Raw genomic sequence first — 13,109 nt, forward strand, 5'->3', positions numbered from 1 at the left:
ACTGTATTTGATTTACAGTTGTTTTACAGTAAATTAGTGTAAATAAAATCCAATTCATCAGTATACTACTGTAATTCATTCATTTTAATATAGATTTCATTAGATTTGATCATTTAGATTTGATATTTTTACTCTGCATAGGTACTACTGGCATTCAATTAAAACAGACACAATAATTACAAAATATCAAATTCTTTATTTAAAACATTGCCTGTATAACTCTTAAAAATACAGACTTCCAATGCTGGAACAGTGCATCTTCACCATTTCTCCTGTCCTGACGTTTTGCAGTGCATTATGTTGTGTCCTCTGGATTCATCCTTACAAAGAATCTTTAGGCAACAGAAACATAATGGGGGAAAAAGACAAACAGCCAAAGAATAGATAGCTATCTGCAAAACCCAGGTGCTGCTCCAAAACGTGGCCACCATCTTTGCTCACTATCACTATCACTTTGTTAGTGACAGAAATGTCTTCTTTGAAAAACAAGAAGTAGAAATAGCACACTTTTAAAAGGCAAACCTCATATAGAATACACAAATCTCTCAAAACCATAGTTGTTCTCTTACCATGAATTATCAGTCTCTTACAGAAAAACCACATGAATTTCACGTTTTCCATGCACATGTGATCACCTGTCCATATATTTTTCACGTTATCACGCCCATAAACTTTTTCCACATGTGATCACGTGTCCATATATTTTTTTCACATGTGATCACGCGTCCATATATTTTCCACATGTGATCACATGAAGACAACATGTGGAACGTGTGGAAAATGTTTCTGTGTGTTATAATAGGTTTTCACATGTGGATCACATGTTAGCTACTTGTAACAAATACTGTGCATTTTCAGCTTCACACTGTATGTTGACTTTTAGTTCCCTTTCAGTCGGTCACTCCGAGTCACGTCGGATGACCGACGAATTGGGATCTCGCCAGAGAGACCAATCCACTTCGAGTGTAACTAAACGAGCCAATGGACATTGGCATGCGATCATTGCATCCAGCTGCCGCTGATCACAGCGTGAGTATAAGAGGCAGCGGGTGCACCGCATTAATTCATCCTTTCGCTTCCGAGCCGAGCGGTGGTGAATTACTGCTGCTCTCCTTTCCTGAACGAGTGAGAAGACGGCGGCGGTGCGGGCGTTACAGCGCAGCAGCGGTGGTCGCGGTCTCACGGGAGAAAAGATCGATTCCGTGAAGACAGTCACACTAGGAGTGTGTGGTGGCCAGCTCCCCGCGTGCTTCAGCACTAATAAAGAGCAAATTTTCTCTAAAAGAGTAACACGGGTGATCGCGTCTTTTTAAAGATGTCTTATCACCCGTGCGTTTCTGGGTGTGGTCGTTTCCTGGCGCCTCAGGACGGTCACGATCGCTGCCTCACGTGTCTGGACATTCAGCACGCTGAGGAAGCTTTCGTGGATGGTTCATGTTCTTCTTGGGGACATGACCATCTCGGAGTTGCACAATAGACTCCGTTATGTCAAACATGGCGGAGTCCTCTGCCTCTACCGCGATCCAGTGTTCGTTCGGGCGGCGCTGGATCCGGTGGAGTCAGAGGTAATCTGAGGGTTACGGTGAGGGCTTCCCCAAGAGGAGTTCCTCACCCCTCAAGCACTCCGCAGCCGATGGAGCTGCCGATGGAGCTGCCGAAGGAGCGCGCTGGGCCCTCTGCTGGACAGAGTGCACCACGCGTTTCCTTCGGCGCCCCTCTGACGACCAGATGTCGATCGCTGCATCGGAGGGCGAGTCCTCTCTCCGGGATGACGACCGGCTGCGTTGCCCGCCGGGTGTGGTAGCGTTGTCCGAGCCAGACCCAGAGATGACGGCTATGCTTTCCGGGCCGCCGAGAATGTCGGGCTCGTGTGGAATCCTCCACCGCGTCCCGATCCTTCGAGGCTGGACGAGTGGTTTCGGCGGGGTCGCGCTGGTTCTCAGCGCCCGTGCCATTCTTCCGGAAGTGCAGGAGGAGCTCACAAGATCGTGGAGGCACCTTTCACTGCCCGAAACAAATCTTGCGGCTCCTCCCCCCTCACCACCCTCGATGGTGGAGCCGCTTTGGGATACGCGGGCATCCCCTCTGTGGAGCGGTCTGTGGCCATGCAACTATGTCCAACAGCCGCTACCACTCTGCGGGGTGACCCGTGTCTCCCCTCGCGGGCCTGTAAGTATTCGTCAGGTCTAACTGGCAGTGCTTATAGAGCCTGTGGGGAGGCAGCTTCTGCCCTTCACGCCATGGCGTTACTGCAGGTCCACCAGGCCAAAGCCCTGAAAGACCTGCACGAGGGTGGTCACGACCTGGCGGTTCTACATGAGCTGCGTGCTGCGACGGACCTTGCGCTTCGAGCGACGAAGGTGACCGCACAGTCTCTGGGTCGTGCGATGTCCACGCTAGTGGTCCAGGAGTGCCATCTCTGGCTGTGTCTTGCTGACATGAAGGAGCAGGAGTAGGTACAGTTCCTGAATGCTCCCGTGTCGCAGACCGGCCTTTTCGGCGACGCTGTCGAGAGCTTTGCCCAGCAGTTCTCGGCAGCCCAGAAGCAGACTGAGGCGATCAAACACATCATGCGCCGGAGGAAACCTGCTGCTTCCACTCCGGCTGCAGCCCCTCAGCCTGCTCGTCGCCGTGGCGCCCCTGCGGCTGCCCCCGCTCCCGCAGCCGCAGCAGCCTTCCACCAGGCAGCGTCGTGGAGCCGGTCGCAGGCAGGACGCCCAGCCCGTCCAGGCCCCTGCCAAACCTGGCGGCAAGCGCAAGTGCAAGAGGCCCTGAGACGGGCGACCCGGAGACGGTGGAGACTGCTCGTCGGGAGATGGTGACCGCACCACTCCCTCCCCCGGAGGAGGGCCGGGTGGAGAATCCTTTGTTTCGTTTTGTTTTTGTTCCGCCGCTGGCCCAGCAGCCAGCGGTACCCAGAACATCAGTAAAAGAGCAGTTTCCTCAATCTCTGGGTCTCAAGAGGAGGAGAGTGGTGAACCGTGCATCACGGGATCACTTCCCTTCTCCTCTCTCGCCAGCAGGCAGCAGTGGGTTGCCCAAGAGCACCCCTCCTGCCCATTCGTGGAACCAGGTAAGGGCGGTAGCACTCAAGTCCCCGCTTCAAGTCGTCACATGCCAGGCTGTCACAAGCCGGGTCCCTGTGTTTCCTCCCTCACGAGGAGGAATCGGGTGAGTGTTACACTGCACACCCAGACCCCGCCCCCCGCCGTCACAGGCCAAGCCGTCACAGGCTCCGGGCCGGGTCCCTGTGTTCCACCTCGCTGCCCCACCACGGGTATGTCGGTGGCCCCGTTGGTCCCGCTGGTACGGTCTCTCGGAGCCTGGCTAGCGCTCCCCAGTCCGTCTCGGTGGCTCCTGCGGACCATCAGACTCGGCTACGCGATTCAGTTTGCCCGGCGTCCCCCCAAGTTCGGGGGCATCCGGTTCACTTCAGTCAAGGCCGTCGATGCCCCTGTCTTGCGTGCGGAAATTGCAGTCCTGCTGGCGAAGGATGCGATAGAGCCGGTCCCTCCAGCCGATATGAGGTCGGGGTTTTACAGCTCTTACTTCATTGTGCCCAAGAAAGGCGGTGGGTTACGACCGATCTTGGATCTGCGAGTTTTGGACCGTGCACTTCACAAGATGCCGTTCAAGATGTTGACGCAGAAACGCATTTTTGGGTGCATCCGTCCCCTAGATTGGTTTGCAGCGATCGACCTGAAGGACGTGTACTTTCATGTCTCGATTCTCCCGCGACACAGGCCATTCCTGCGATTCGCGTTCGAGGGTCAGGCATATCAGTACAAGGTCCTGCCCTTCGGGCTGTCCCTTTCGCCTCGCGTCTTCACCAAAGTCACAGAGGCGTCCCTTGTTCCCTTGAGAGAACGGGGTGTGCGCATCCTCAACTACCTCGACGACTGGCTCATACTTACACAGTCTCAACAGCAGTTGTGCGCACACAGGGACCTGGTGCTGAGGCACCTCAGCCAGTTGGGTCTTCGGGTCAACTGGGAAAAGAGCAAACTCGTGCCAACGCAGAGGATCTCTTTTCTCGGCATGGAGTTGGATTCGGTCAACCAGACAGCACGCCTCACCCAGGAACGTGCTCAGTCGGTGCTGAACTGCCTCAAGACTTTATCAGGCAGGACGGCGGTCCCACTGAAACTCTTTCAGAGGCTCCTGGGGCATATAGCTGCAGCTGCGGTGATAGTTCCGCTCGGTCTGCTCCATATGAGACCGCTTCAGCACTGGCTCCATGGCCGAGTCCCGAGGTGGGCGTGGAAACGCGGTACTCACCAGGTTCAGATTACACCGGCCTGCCGCAAAACCTTCAGCCCGTGGACAGATCCCTCGTTCCTTCGGGCAGGAGTGCCCTTGGAGCAGGTATCCAGGCATGCTGTGGTATTTACAGATGCCTCGGCCACCGGCTGGGGAGCCACGTACAACGGGCACGCAGTGTCAGGGGTGTGGACGGGTCCCCAACTGCGTTGGCATATCAATTGCCTCGAGTTGCTGGCAGTACGCCTTGCCTTGAACCGCCTCAGAGGGCGCCTTCGGGGCAAGGACGTTCTGGTCCGTACAGACAACACTGCGACCGTTGCATATATCAACCGGCAAGGCGGTTTACGCTCCCGTTGCATGTCGCAACTCGCCCGCCACCTCCTCCTCTGGAGTCAGAAGCATCTGAGGTCCCTTCGTGCCATCCACATCCCAGGAGTGTTCAATCAGGTGGCCGACGAGCTGTCTCGAGCGGCACTCCCTGGGGAGTGGAGACTCCATCCCCAGGCGGTCCAGCTGATTTGGAGTCGGTTCGGAGTTGCTCAGGTAGACCTGATTGCGTCTCTAGAAACCACCCACTGCCAGTGGTTCTATTCCCTGTCCGAGGCAACGCTCGGCATGGATGCACTGGCACACAGCTGGCCCCTGGGCCTGCGCAAATATGCGTTCCCCCCAGTGAGCCTGCTAGCACAGACACTGTGCAAGATCAGGGAGGACGAGGAGCAGGTCTTGTTAGTGGCTCCATATTGGCCCAACAGGACCTGGTTCCCGGAACTCATGCTCCTCGCGACAGCCCCTCCCTGGCCGATTCCTCTGAGGAAGGATCTGCTTTCTCAGAGACGGGGCACCCTCTGGCACCCACGTCCAGACTTGTGGAAACTCCATGTGTGGTCCCTGGACGGGACGCGGAGGTTCTAGGTGATCTGCCCCAGGAGGTAGCTCACTATCGCTTCAGCACGAGCACCGCCCACAAGACGGGCCTATGCGCTGAAGTGGAACCTGTTCGCCGAATGGTGTTCCTCTCACCGTGAGGACCCCGGAGATGTTCGATCAGAGCCGTGCTTTCCTTTTTGCAACAAGGGTTGGAGCGTAGGCTGTCCCCTCCACCCTTAAGGTTTATGTTGCTGCTATTTCCGCCACCACGACCCCATAGAGGGAGGTCGGTGGGAAGCACGATCTGGTTGTCAGGTTTCTTAGGGGGCCAGGAGGTTAAACCTCCTAGGCCTCCCTCCCTACCCTCTTGGGATTTGGCATTGGTGCTAAGAGCCCTACAAATTGCCCCTTCGAGCCTTTGCAGTCAGTTGAGTTGAAGTTTCTCTCTGAAAACCCTACTCCTGACTGCGTTGGCCTCGATCAAGAGGGTGGGGGACCTGCAGGCATTTTCGGTCGACGAATCGTGCCTTGAGTTTGGGCCGGCTGACTCCAGTGCAACACTGAGGCCCCGGCCCGGCTATGTGCCCAAGGTTCCTACCACTCCCTTCAGGGACCAGGTAGTGAACCTGCAAGCGCTGCCCCTGGAGGAGGCAGACCCAGCCCTAGCTTTGCTCTGTCCTGTACGTGCACTGCGACAGTACGTGGATAGAACTCAGAGCTTCAGGACCTCAGAACAGCTCTTTGTCTGTTACGGAGGACAGCAGAAGGGGAAGGCTGTCTCCAAGCAGAGGATGGCCCACTGGATAGTGGATGCCATCACCTTGGCCTATGAAGCACAAGGTGTGCCCTGCCCGCTCAGGCACTGAGAGGCCCGGCTCAGAGTCGGCTTGCGGCGTTCTTTCGCCTAATTCTCCAGAGAGTTCCTTAACCAGGCAAACCCTGTCGAGTCCTCCAGCACTCCGGCGTCCGGACGTGGCGGAGCGTCCGGCGCCAGGCCTTTCAGCCAATGAATTCTTGAAATCTGATGTGAGGCTAGTGCCCATATGAGAGACCCTGCCGGGATCCCATATGTGTATTCCACGGTATGCTTATTAGAGCCGTGTTTCCTCTGGCAGACCACGTTCTGCCATCTCTAATGATGCAGCCTAAGCCATCTCAGAGACTTCCATGTGCAATAGGGCCCTACGGGGTTACTTCACATGTCTAAATGCCACTTAACCCCCTCTGGGAGGAGGTGACTCCGCAGTGTGCCTCTTCCAAATGGAAGGGCACGCTTCCCAGTGTTATCCAAGTCCTACTGTCTGGGTTGCCCAAGGAACAACAGTAGTTGACCCTCTCTGTGTAGAGCCCGGTCCTATCGTCTGCCTTATAGGAAGGGTCAGGAGGCCTACACAGGGCACTGGAAGGGGCAGCTCCTGTGGCGCTTTGGTAGGGATCCCAATTCGTCGGTCATCCGACGTGACTCGGAGTGACCGACTGAAAGGGAACGTCTCGGTTACGTATGTAACCCTCGTTCCCTGAAGAAGGGAACGGAGACGTCACGTCCCGTCGCCACAGTTGCTGTAACACCGCCGGGCGGCCGGGCCACCGGCTCGGCTCCTCAGCGAAAGCATGAATTAATCCGGTGCACCTGCTGCCTCTTATACTCACGCTGTGATCAGCGGCAGCTGGATGCAATGATCGCATGCCAATGTCCATTGGCTCGTTTAGTTACACTCGAAGTGGATTGGTCTCTCTGGCGAGATCCCAATTCGTCGGTCATCCGACGTGACGTCTCCGTTCCCTTCTTCAGGGAACGAGGGTTACATACGTAACCGAGGCGTTTGTTCCTATTTCCTACTTCCCATTGTAGTCCCTTGTAGCTTTCTTTGTTTGTTGAAATGTACTGTAGTTGCAAAGTTACTTAGGCTATATATAGTTAAAAGTTCAATAAAATAAAGTTCATACTACTGATCAATATGATTTATCAATTATACGTTACATACCACTTATGATTACTAAGTGCTCATTTATGATGATACACCTTGTTATTAGCTTGTACCTGTAATTGTTGATCATCAGGTAGCATAATAACTTACACACACACACACGATATACAGTGGGTACGGAAAGTATTCAGACCCCCTTAAATTTTTCACTCTTTGTTATATTGCAGCCATTTGCTAAAATCATTTAAGTTCATTTTTTTTCCTCATTAATGTACACACAGCACCCCATATTGACAGAAAAACACAGAATTGTTGAAATTTTTGCAGATTTATTAAAAAAGAAAAACTGAAATATCACATGGTCCTAAGTATTCAGACCCTTTGCTCAGTATTTAGTAGAAGCACCCTTTTGATCTAATACAGCCATGAGTCTTTTTGGGAAATATGCAACAAGTTTTTCACACCTGGATTTAGGGATCCTCTGCCATTCCTCCTTGCGGATCCTCTCCAGTTCTGTCAGGTTGGATGGTAAACGTTGGTGGACAGCCATTTTTAGGTCTCTCCAGAGATGCTCAATTGGGTTTAAGTCAGGGCTCTGGCTGGGCCATTCAAGAACAGTCACGGAGTTGTTGTGAAGCCACTCCTTCGTTATTTTAGCTGTGTGCTTAGGGTCATTGTCTCGTTGGAAGGTAAACCTTCGGCCCAGTCTGAGGTCCTGAGCACTCTGGAGAAGGTTTTCGTTATCCCTGTGATCACAGTGATCTTTGGGTTCTTCTTTACCTCTCTATCTCTTCTCCCCCGATAGCTCAGTTTGGCCGAACGGCCAGCTCTAGGAAGCAATCTGGTCGTCCCAAACGTCTTCCATTTAAGGATTATGGAGGCCACTGTGCTCTTAGGAACCTTAAGTGCAACAGAAATCTTTTTGTAACCTTGGCCAGATCTGTGCCTTGCCACAATTCTGTCTCTGAGCTCTTCAGGCAGTTCCTTTGACCTCATGATTCTCATTTGCTCTGACATGCACTGTAAGCTGTAAGGTCTTATATAGACAGGTGTGTGGCTTTCCTAATCAAGTCCAATCAGTATAATCAAACACAGCTGGACTCAAATGAAGGTGTAGAACCATCTCAAGGATGATCAGAAGAAATGGACAGCACCTGAGTTAAATATATGAGTGTCACAGCAAAGGGTCTGAATACTTAGGACCATGTGATATTTCACTTTTTCTTTTTTAATAAATCTGCAAAAATGTCAACAATTCTGTGGTTTTCTGTCAATATGGGGTGCTGTGTGTACATTAATGAGGGAAAAAAATGAACTTAAATGATTTTAGCCAATTGCTGCAATATAACAAAGAGTGAAAATTTAAGGGGTCTGAATACTTTCCGTACCCACTGTATATTATAATATATATTATATATATTATCAACTTCACCTAATTTTTTTTTATTGAGGAACAACATTACAAAAAATGTTAATAAAATTAATATTATTAACATTACAAAATTATAATTAATAAATTCTTTTTCTTCTTCTTAATATTAATAGTCACAAGATGCAAAATATAGATACATAATATTTAACAATAGATGTACCATTAACGCCCCCCCCAAAAAAAATAAAAATAAATAAAAATAAAATAAATAAAAATAAAATAAAATAAAAAAGCTGGATTTTGAACAAAGTCTCTATAGTTTTGAATTTGCGAGCATGGTGATGACGTAATTTCCTCTCACCTAACGGCTGCTGCTGACCGCCACAATGATGCCGGGGGAGAAATGATCGGAAATAAAACATCCATTCCAGACTGTGTATTTAAAAATGGTAAATATTTGGTCGAAATCATATTCATAATGCCAAATAGTCTTTAATAACGCTTATTCCATTTTGAAATTTTGACTGAAAAAGTCGGAGTTCTGCGCGTGCGCATCATTCGAACCATAACGGTCATCCACTGTATGCTGAGGAATGTGTTATATTTTAAAACATTTCATACTTTTCTGCATCATACTTTTGCAACTTAGCGTCCTGTTTGCGCACAATTATATGTTCCGTCATTTCGACTGGAAATAAGCGAATGTCCCACTTTGACCGTTGGAGAAATCAGTTTGGGACAGGGAGTAAAACCTTTGCATGGCTAACTTACATAAATAATTAGCAACTAATTGTTTTGAAGCAATATTGACAAGATCGTTTAATAGATGAAATGACCCACTGTGTCCTTCCTGTGTTTGGCTTTTTCAGAACCTGCACGGTGAGTCTCCTTGAATAACTAACGTTAACAGGACAACTCTTATGTATTTCATCAAAATACAAAAGTGTTTTTACTCATACTGTTGTTTAGTCAGTTCATCAACATTTGATTGGTTTTTACTACATCTGTGTTACTATATCCGTGTTGATTTGTTCAAACTAATTTGCCATTTATTTGAAAGGGACAGCTCACCCAAAAACTAAAATTCAGTCACATGCGACTCATGACTCCTAGAAAATTTTGCACATACTTTATGTTCTGAGGTGAATATGTGTTGTTTTCTGCCCGTCAGAACAACAAATCAAGTTTTTGCATTGTTTTGGTCTGGAGATCTTCACCTCATAAGAGACAATACACGAGTAATACTTTTGAGTTTTCTGAGAGTCATGTTTTGTGTAGTGTTTTAAACCTTGACATTTTTATAATCTTCATCTTTCCTTGGTGAGCCGAAGTGAAATGTTGAGCAAATATATTCTCATAAACGCTGTCCTCCACACCAGACCAACAGAATTTTTAAAATTAAAATTTGTTTGATTTTTCACCATTTTTTAATTTCCCCTTTTGTGGTATCAAAAAGAAAGGCCATACAGCATAAGAGTAAATAATGACTGAATTTACATTTTTGGGTGAACTTTAGCTTGGCATCAGTCTTTGTGAGATTATTTGTCAAAAACAATTTAAAAAAAATAAATAAATAAATAAAAATAATAAGAATAATTGTATGGTTAAAAAAAAAAAAATTTAATTGAACACTACTATTTTTGGACACCATGGATTTGTTTGTGATTTGTATCTCTCTTTCATTCATTAATTTAGGACAAATCTGATGAGTTTGGAGATGTTGCCGTGGCTCTCTTTACAGACGATACAAATTTCATTACCAACAAATCTCATGTCATCATGGAAATATGACTCAAGTTGTTATAAGTCTAAATACAACACAATTACAAAAGAGACTAATAAATATTGTGTTAATTGTACTTAATAATGTCTCTCGGTGTTCTTTCAGGTTCTATGAACTTCATGCCATGGGAACTGTGATTGAGTAACATTTTTTTTTTAAATTTATGAACAAATCTGAAATGGCACATTCCCAGTTAAGCCATGGTCTGTCTGAATACTCGATTCTGATTGGCTGGCAGGTGTTGATTAAATTCGTTGAACTGCACAGGTAGTTCCTGGTCAGTTTAATCACGTTCTATATTAATGTGCTTCCTATAAACATTGGTAACCATAGCAACATACAGTTACAGTTGAATAGTAATACAGACGAAAATAACCGTCATTTTTATAATTCCGGTCAAAAAGTGCATTTTGCAGAAGCTGCGCGTCGGGCGGTTCTTCGCCTCCACGTCGTGCATTCAAATCGTTTAATGCACAGCTAGCCGTTGATTATCCCTTACTTATTATAGAGATAGTTCTCTCAAAATGAAAATTCTGTCATTAATTACTCACCCTCATGTCGTTCAAAACCCTTAAGATCTTCATTCATCTTTGGAACACAAAATAAGATAATCCAAGAGCTTTCTGACCCTGTTGTTCAAAAATATCTTAATTTGTGTTCCGAAGATGAACGAAGATCTTACAGATTTGGAATAACATGAGGGTGAGTAATTAATTGCAGAATTTTCATTTTTGGACGAACTATCCCTTTAAGATTTATATAAATGCTTTAGACTGTAGTTATTCTTTTGAAATTCTTCATAATATGAATAGTGTATAAGGATTGCTCAATAAAACTTAATGGAATTTTACTATACAATTGAAGTCTTTAACAGGATTAAATATTTTATATTTTTTCAGTGTATATTGTGCATGAGTTAAATATTGACTAGAGTTTTTAAAGTCATTTCACAATCACATTGCAACACAAGCAGGTTTATAATATACGTTTCACATGGGTTTCACATGGGAATATACATGTTTCAAATGTGATCACATGGTATTCACATGGGATTCACATGTGATCCCATGGGTTTCACATAGGAAAGTACCGTGTGTTTCACATGGGAATATACATGTGTTTCACATGTGATCACATGGTATTCACATGGGATTCACATGTGATCCCATGGGTTTCACATAGGAAAGTACCATGGGTTTCACATGGGAATATACATGTTTGACATGTGATCTCATGTGTTTGACACGTTTGACAATGTGTTTGAGTTTCACATGGAATTCACATGAAAATGTTCCAAAAACACATTTTCCATGTGCAAAGTACACGCTTCACATGTGATTTTCACATATTTTGACACGTGAAATTTCACATGTGCAGAATCACATGCTGGTCATATAATTAGAATATCATCAAAAGTTGATTTATTTCACTAATTCCATTCAAAAAGTGAAACTTGTATATTATATTCATTCATTACACACAGACTGATATATTTCAAATGTTTATTTCTTTTAATTTTGATGATTAGAGCTTACAGCTCATGAAAGTCAAAAATCAGTATCTCAAAATATTAGAATATTTACATTTGAGTTTGAATAAATGACCATCCCTACAGTATAAATTCTGGTTTATCTCTTGTTCTTTGAAACCACAATAATGGGGAAGACTGCTGACTTGGCAATGATCCAGAAGACGAACACTGATACCCTCCACAAAGAGGGTAAGTCACAGAAGGTCATTACTGAAAGGTGTGACTGTTTACAGTGTGCTGTATCAAAGCATATTAAATGCAAAGTTGTCTGGAAGGAAGTAATTGGTAGGAAAAGGTGCACAAGCAACAGGGATGACCGCAAGCTTGAGAATACAGTCAAGCAAAGCCGATTCAAACACTTGGGAGAGCTTCACAAGGAGAGAACTGAAGCTGGAGTCAGTGCATCAAGAGTCTCCACGCTCAGACGTCTTCAGGAAAAAGGCTACCAAGCCACTTCTGAACCAGAGACAATGTCAGAAGTGTCTTAACTGGGCTGTGGAGAAAAAGAACTGGACTGTTGCTCAGTGGTCCAAAGTCCCATTTTCAGATGAAAGTAAATTTTACATTTCATTTGGAAATCACGGTCCCAGAGTCTGAAGGAAGAGTGGAGAGGCACAGAATCCATGTTGCTTGAAGTCCAGTGTGAAGTTTCCACAGTCAGTGATGATTTGGGCTGCCATGTCATCTGCTGGTGTTGGTCCACTGTGTTTTCTGATGTCCACAGTCAACGCAGCCATCTACCAGGAAATTTTAGAGCACTTCTTGCTTCCTTCTGTTGACAAGCTTTATGGAGATGCTGATTTCATTTTCCAGCAGGACTTGGCACCTGCCCACACTGCCAAAGGTACCAAAAGCTGGTTCAATGACCATAGTGTTACTGTGCTTGATTGGCCAGCAAACTCGCTTGACCTGAACCCCATAGAGAATCTATGGGTATTGTCAGGAGGAAGATGAGAGACACCAGACTCAACAATGCAGATGAGCTGAAGGCCACTATCAGAGCAACCTGGGCTCTCATAACACCTGAGCAGTGCCACAGACTGATCGACTCCATGCCACGCCACATTGCTGCAGTAATTCAGGCAAAAGGAGCCCCAACTTAGTATTGAGTGCTGTACATGCTCATACTTTTCATTTTCATACTTTTCAGTTGGCCAAGATTTCTAAAAATCCTTTCTTTGTATTGGTCTTAAGTAATATTCTAATATTTTGAGATACTGATTTTTGATTTTCATGAGCTGTAAGCTCTAATCATCAAAATTAAAAGAAATAAACATTTGAAAAATATCAGTCTGTGTGTAATGAATGAATATAATATACAAGTTTCACTTTTTGAATGGAATTAGTGAAATAAATCAACTT

The sequence above is a fragment of the Onychostoma macrolepis genome, chromosome 02, assembly GCF_012432095.1.
Source record: "Onychostoma macrolepis isolate SWU-2019 chromosome 02, ASM1243209v1, whole genome shotgun sequence".
Classification (NCBI taxonomy): domain Eukaryota; kingdom Metazoa; phylum Chordata; class Actinopteri; order Cypriniformes; family Cyprinidae; genus Onychostoma; species Onychostoma macrolepis.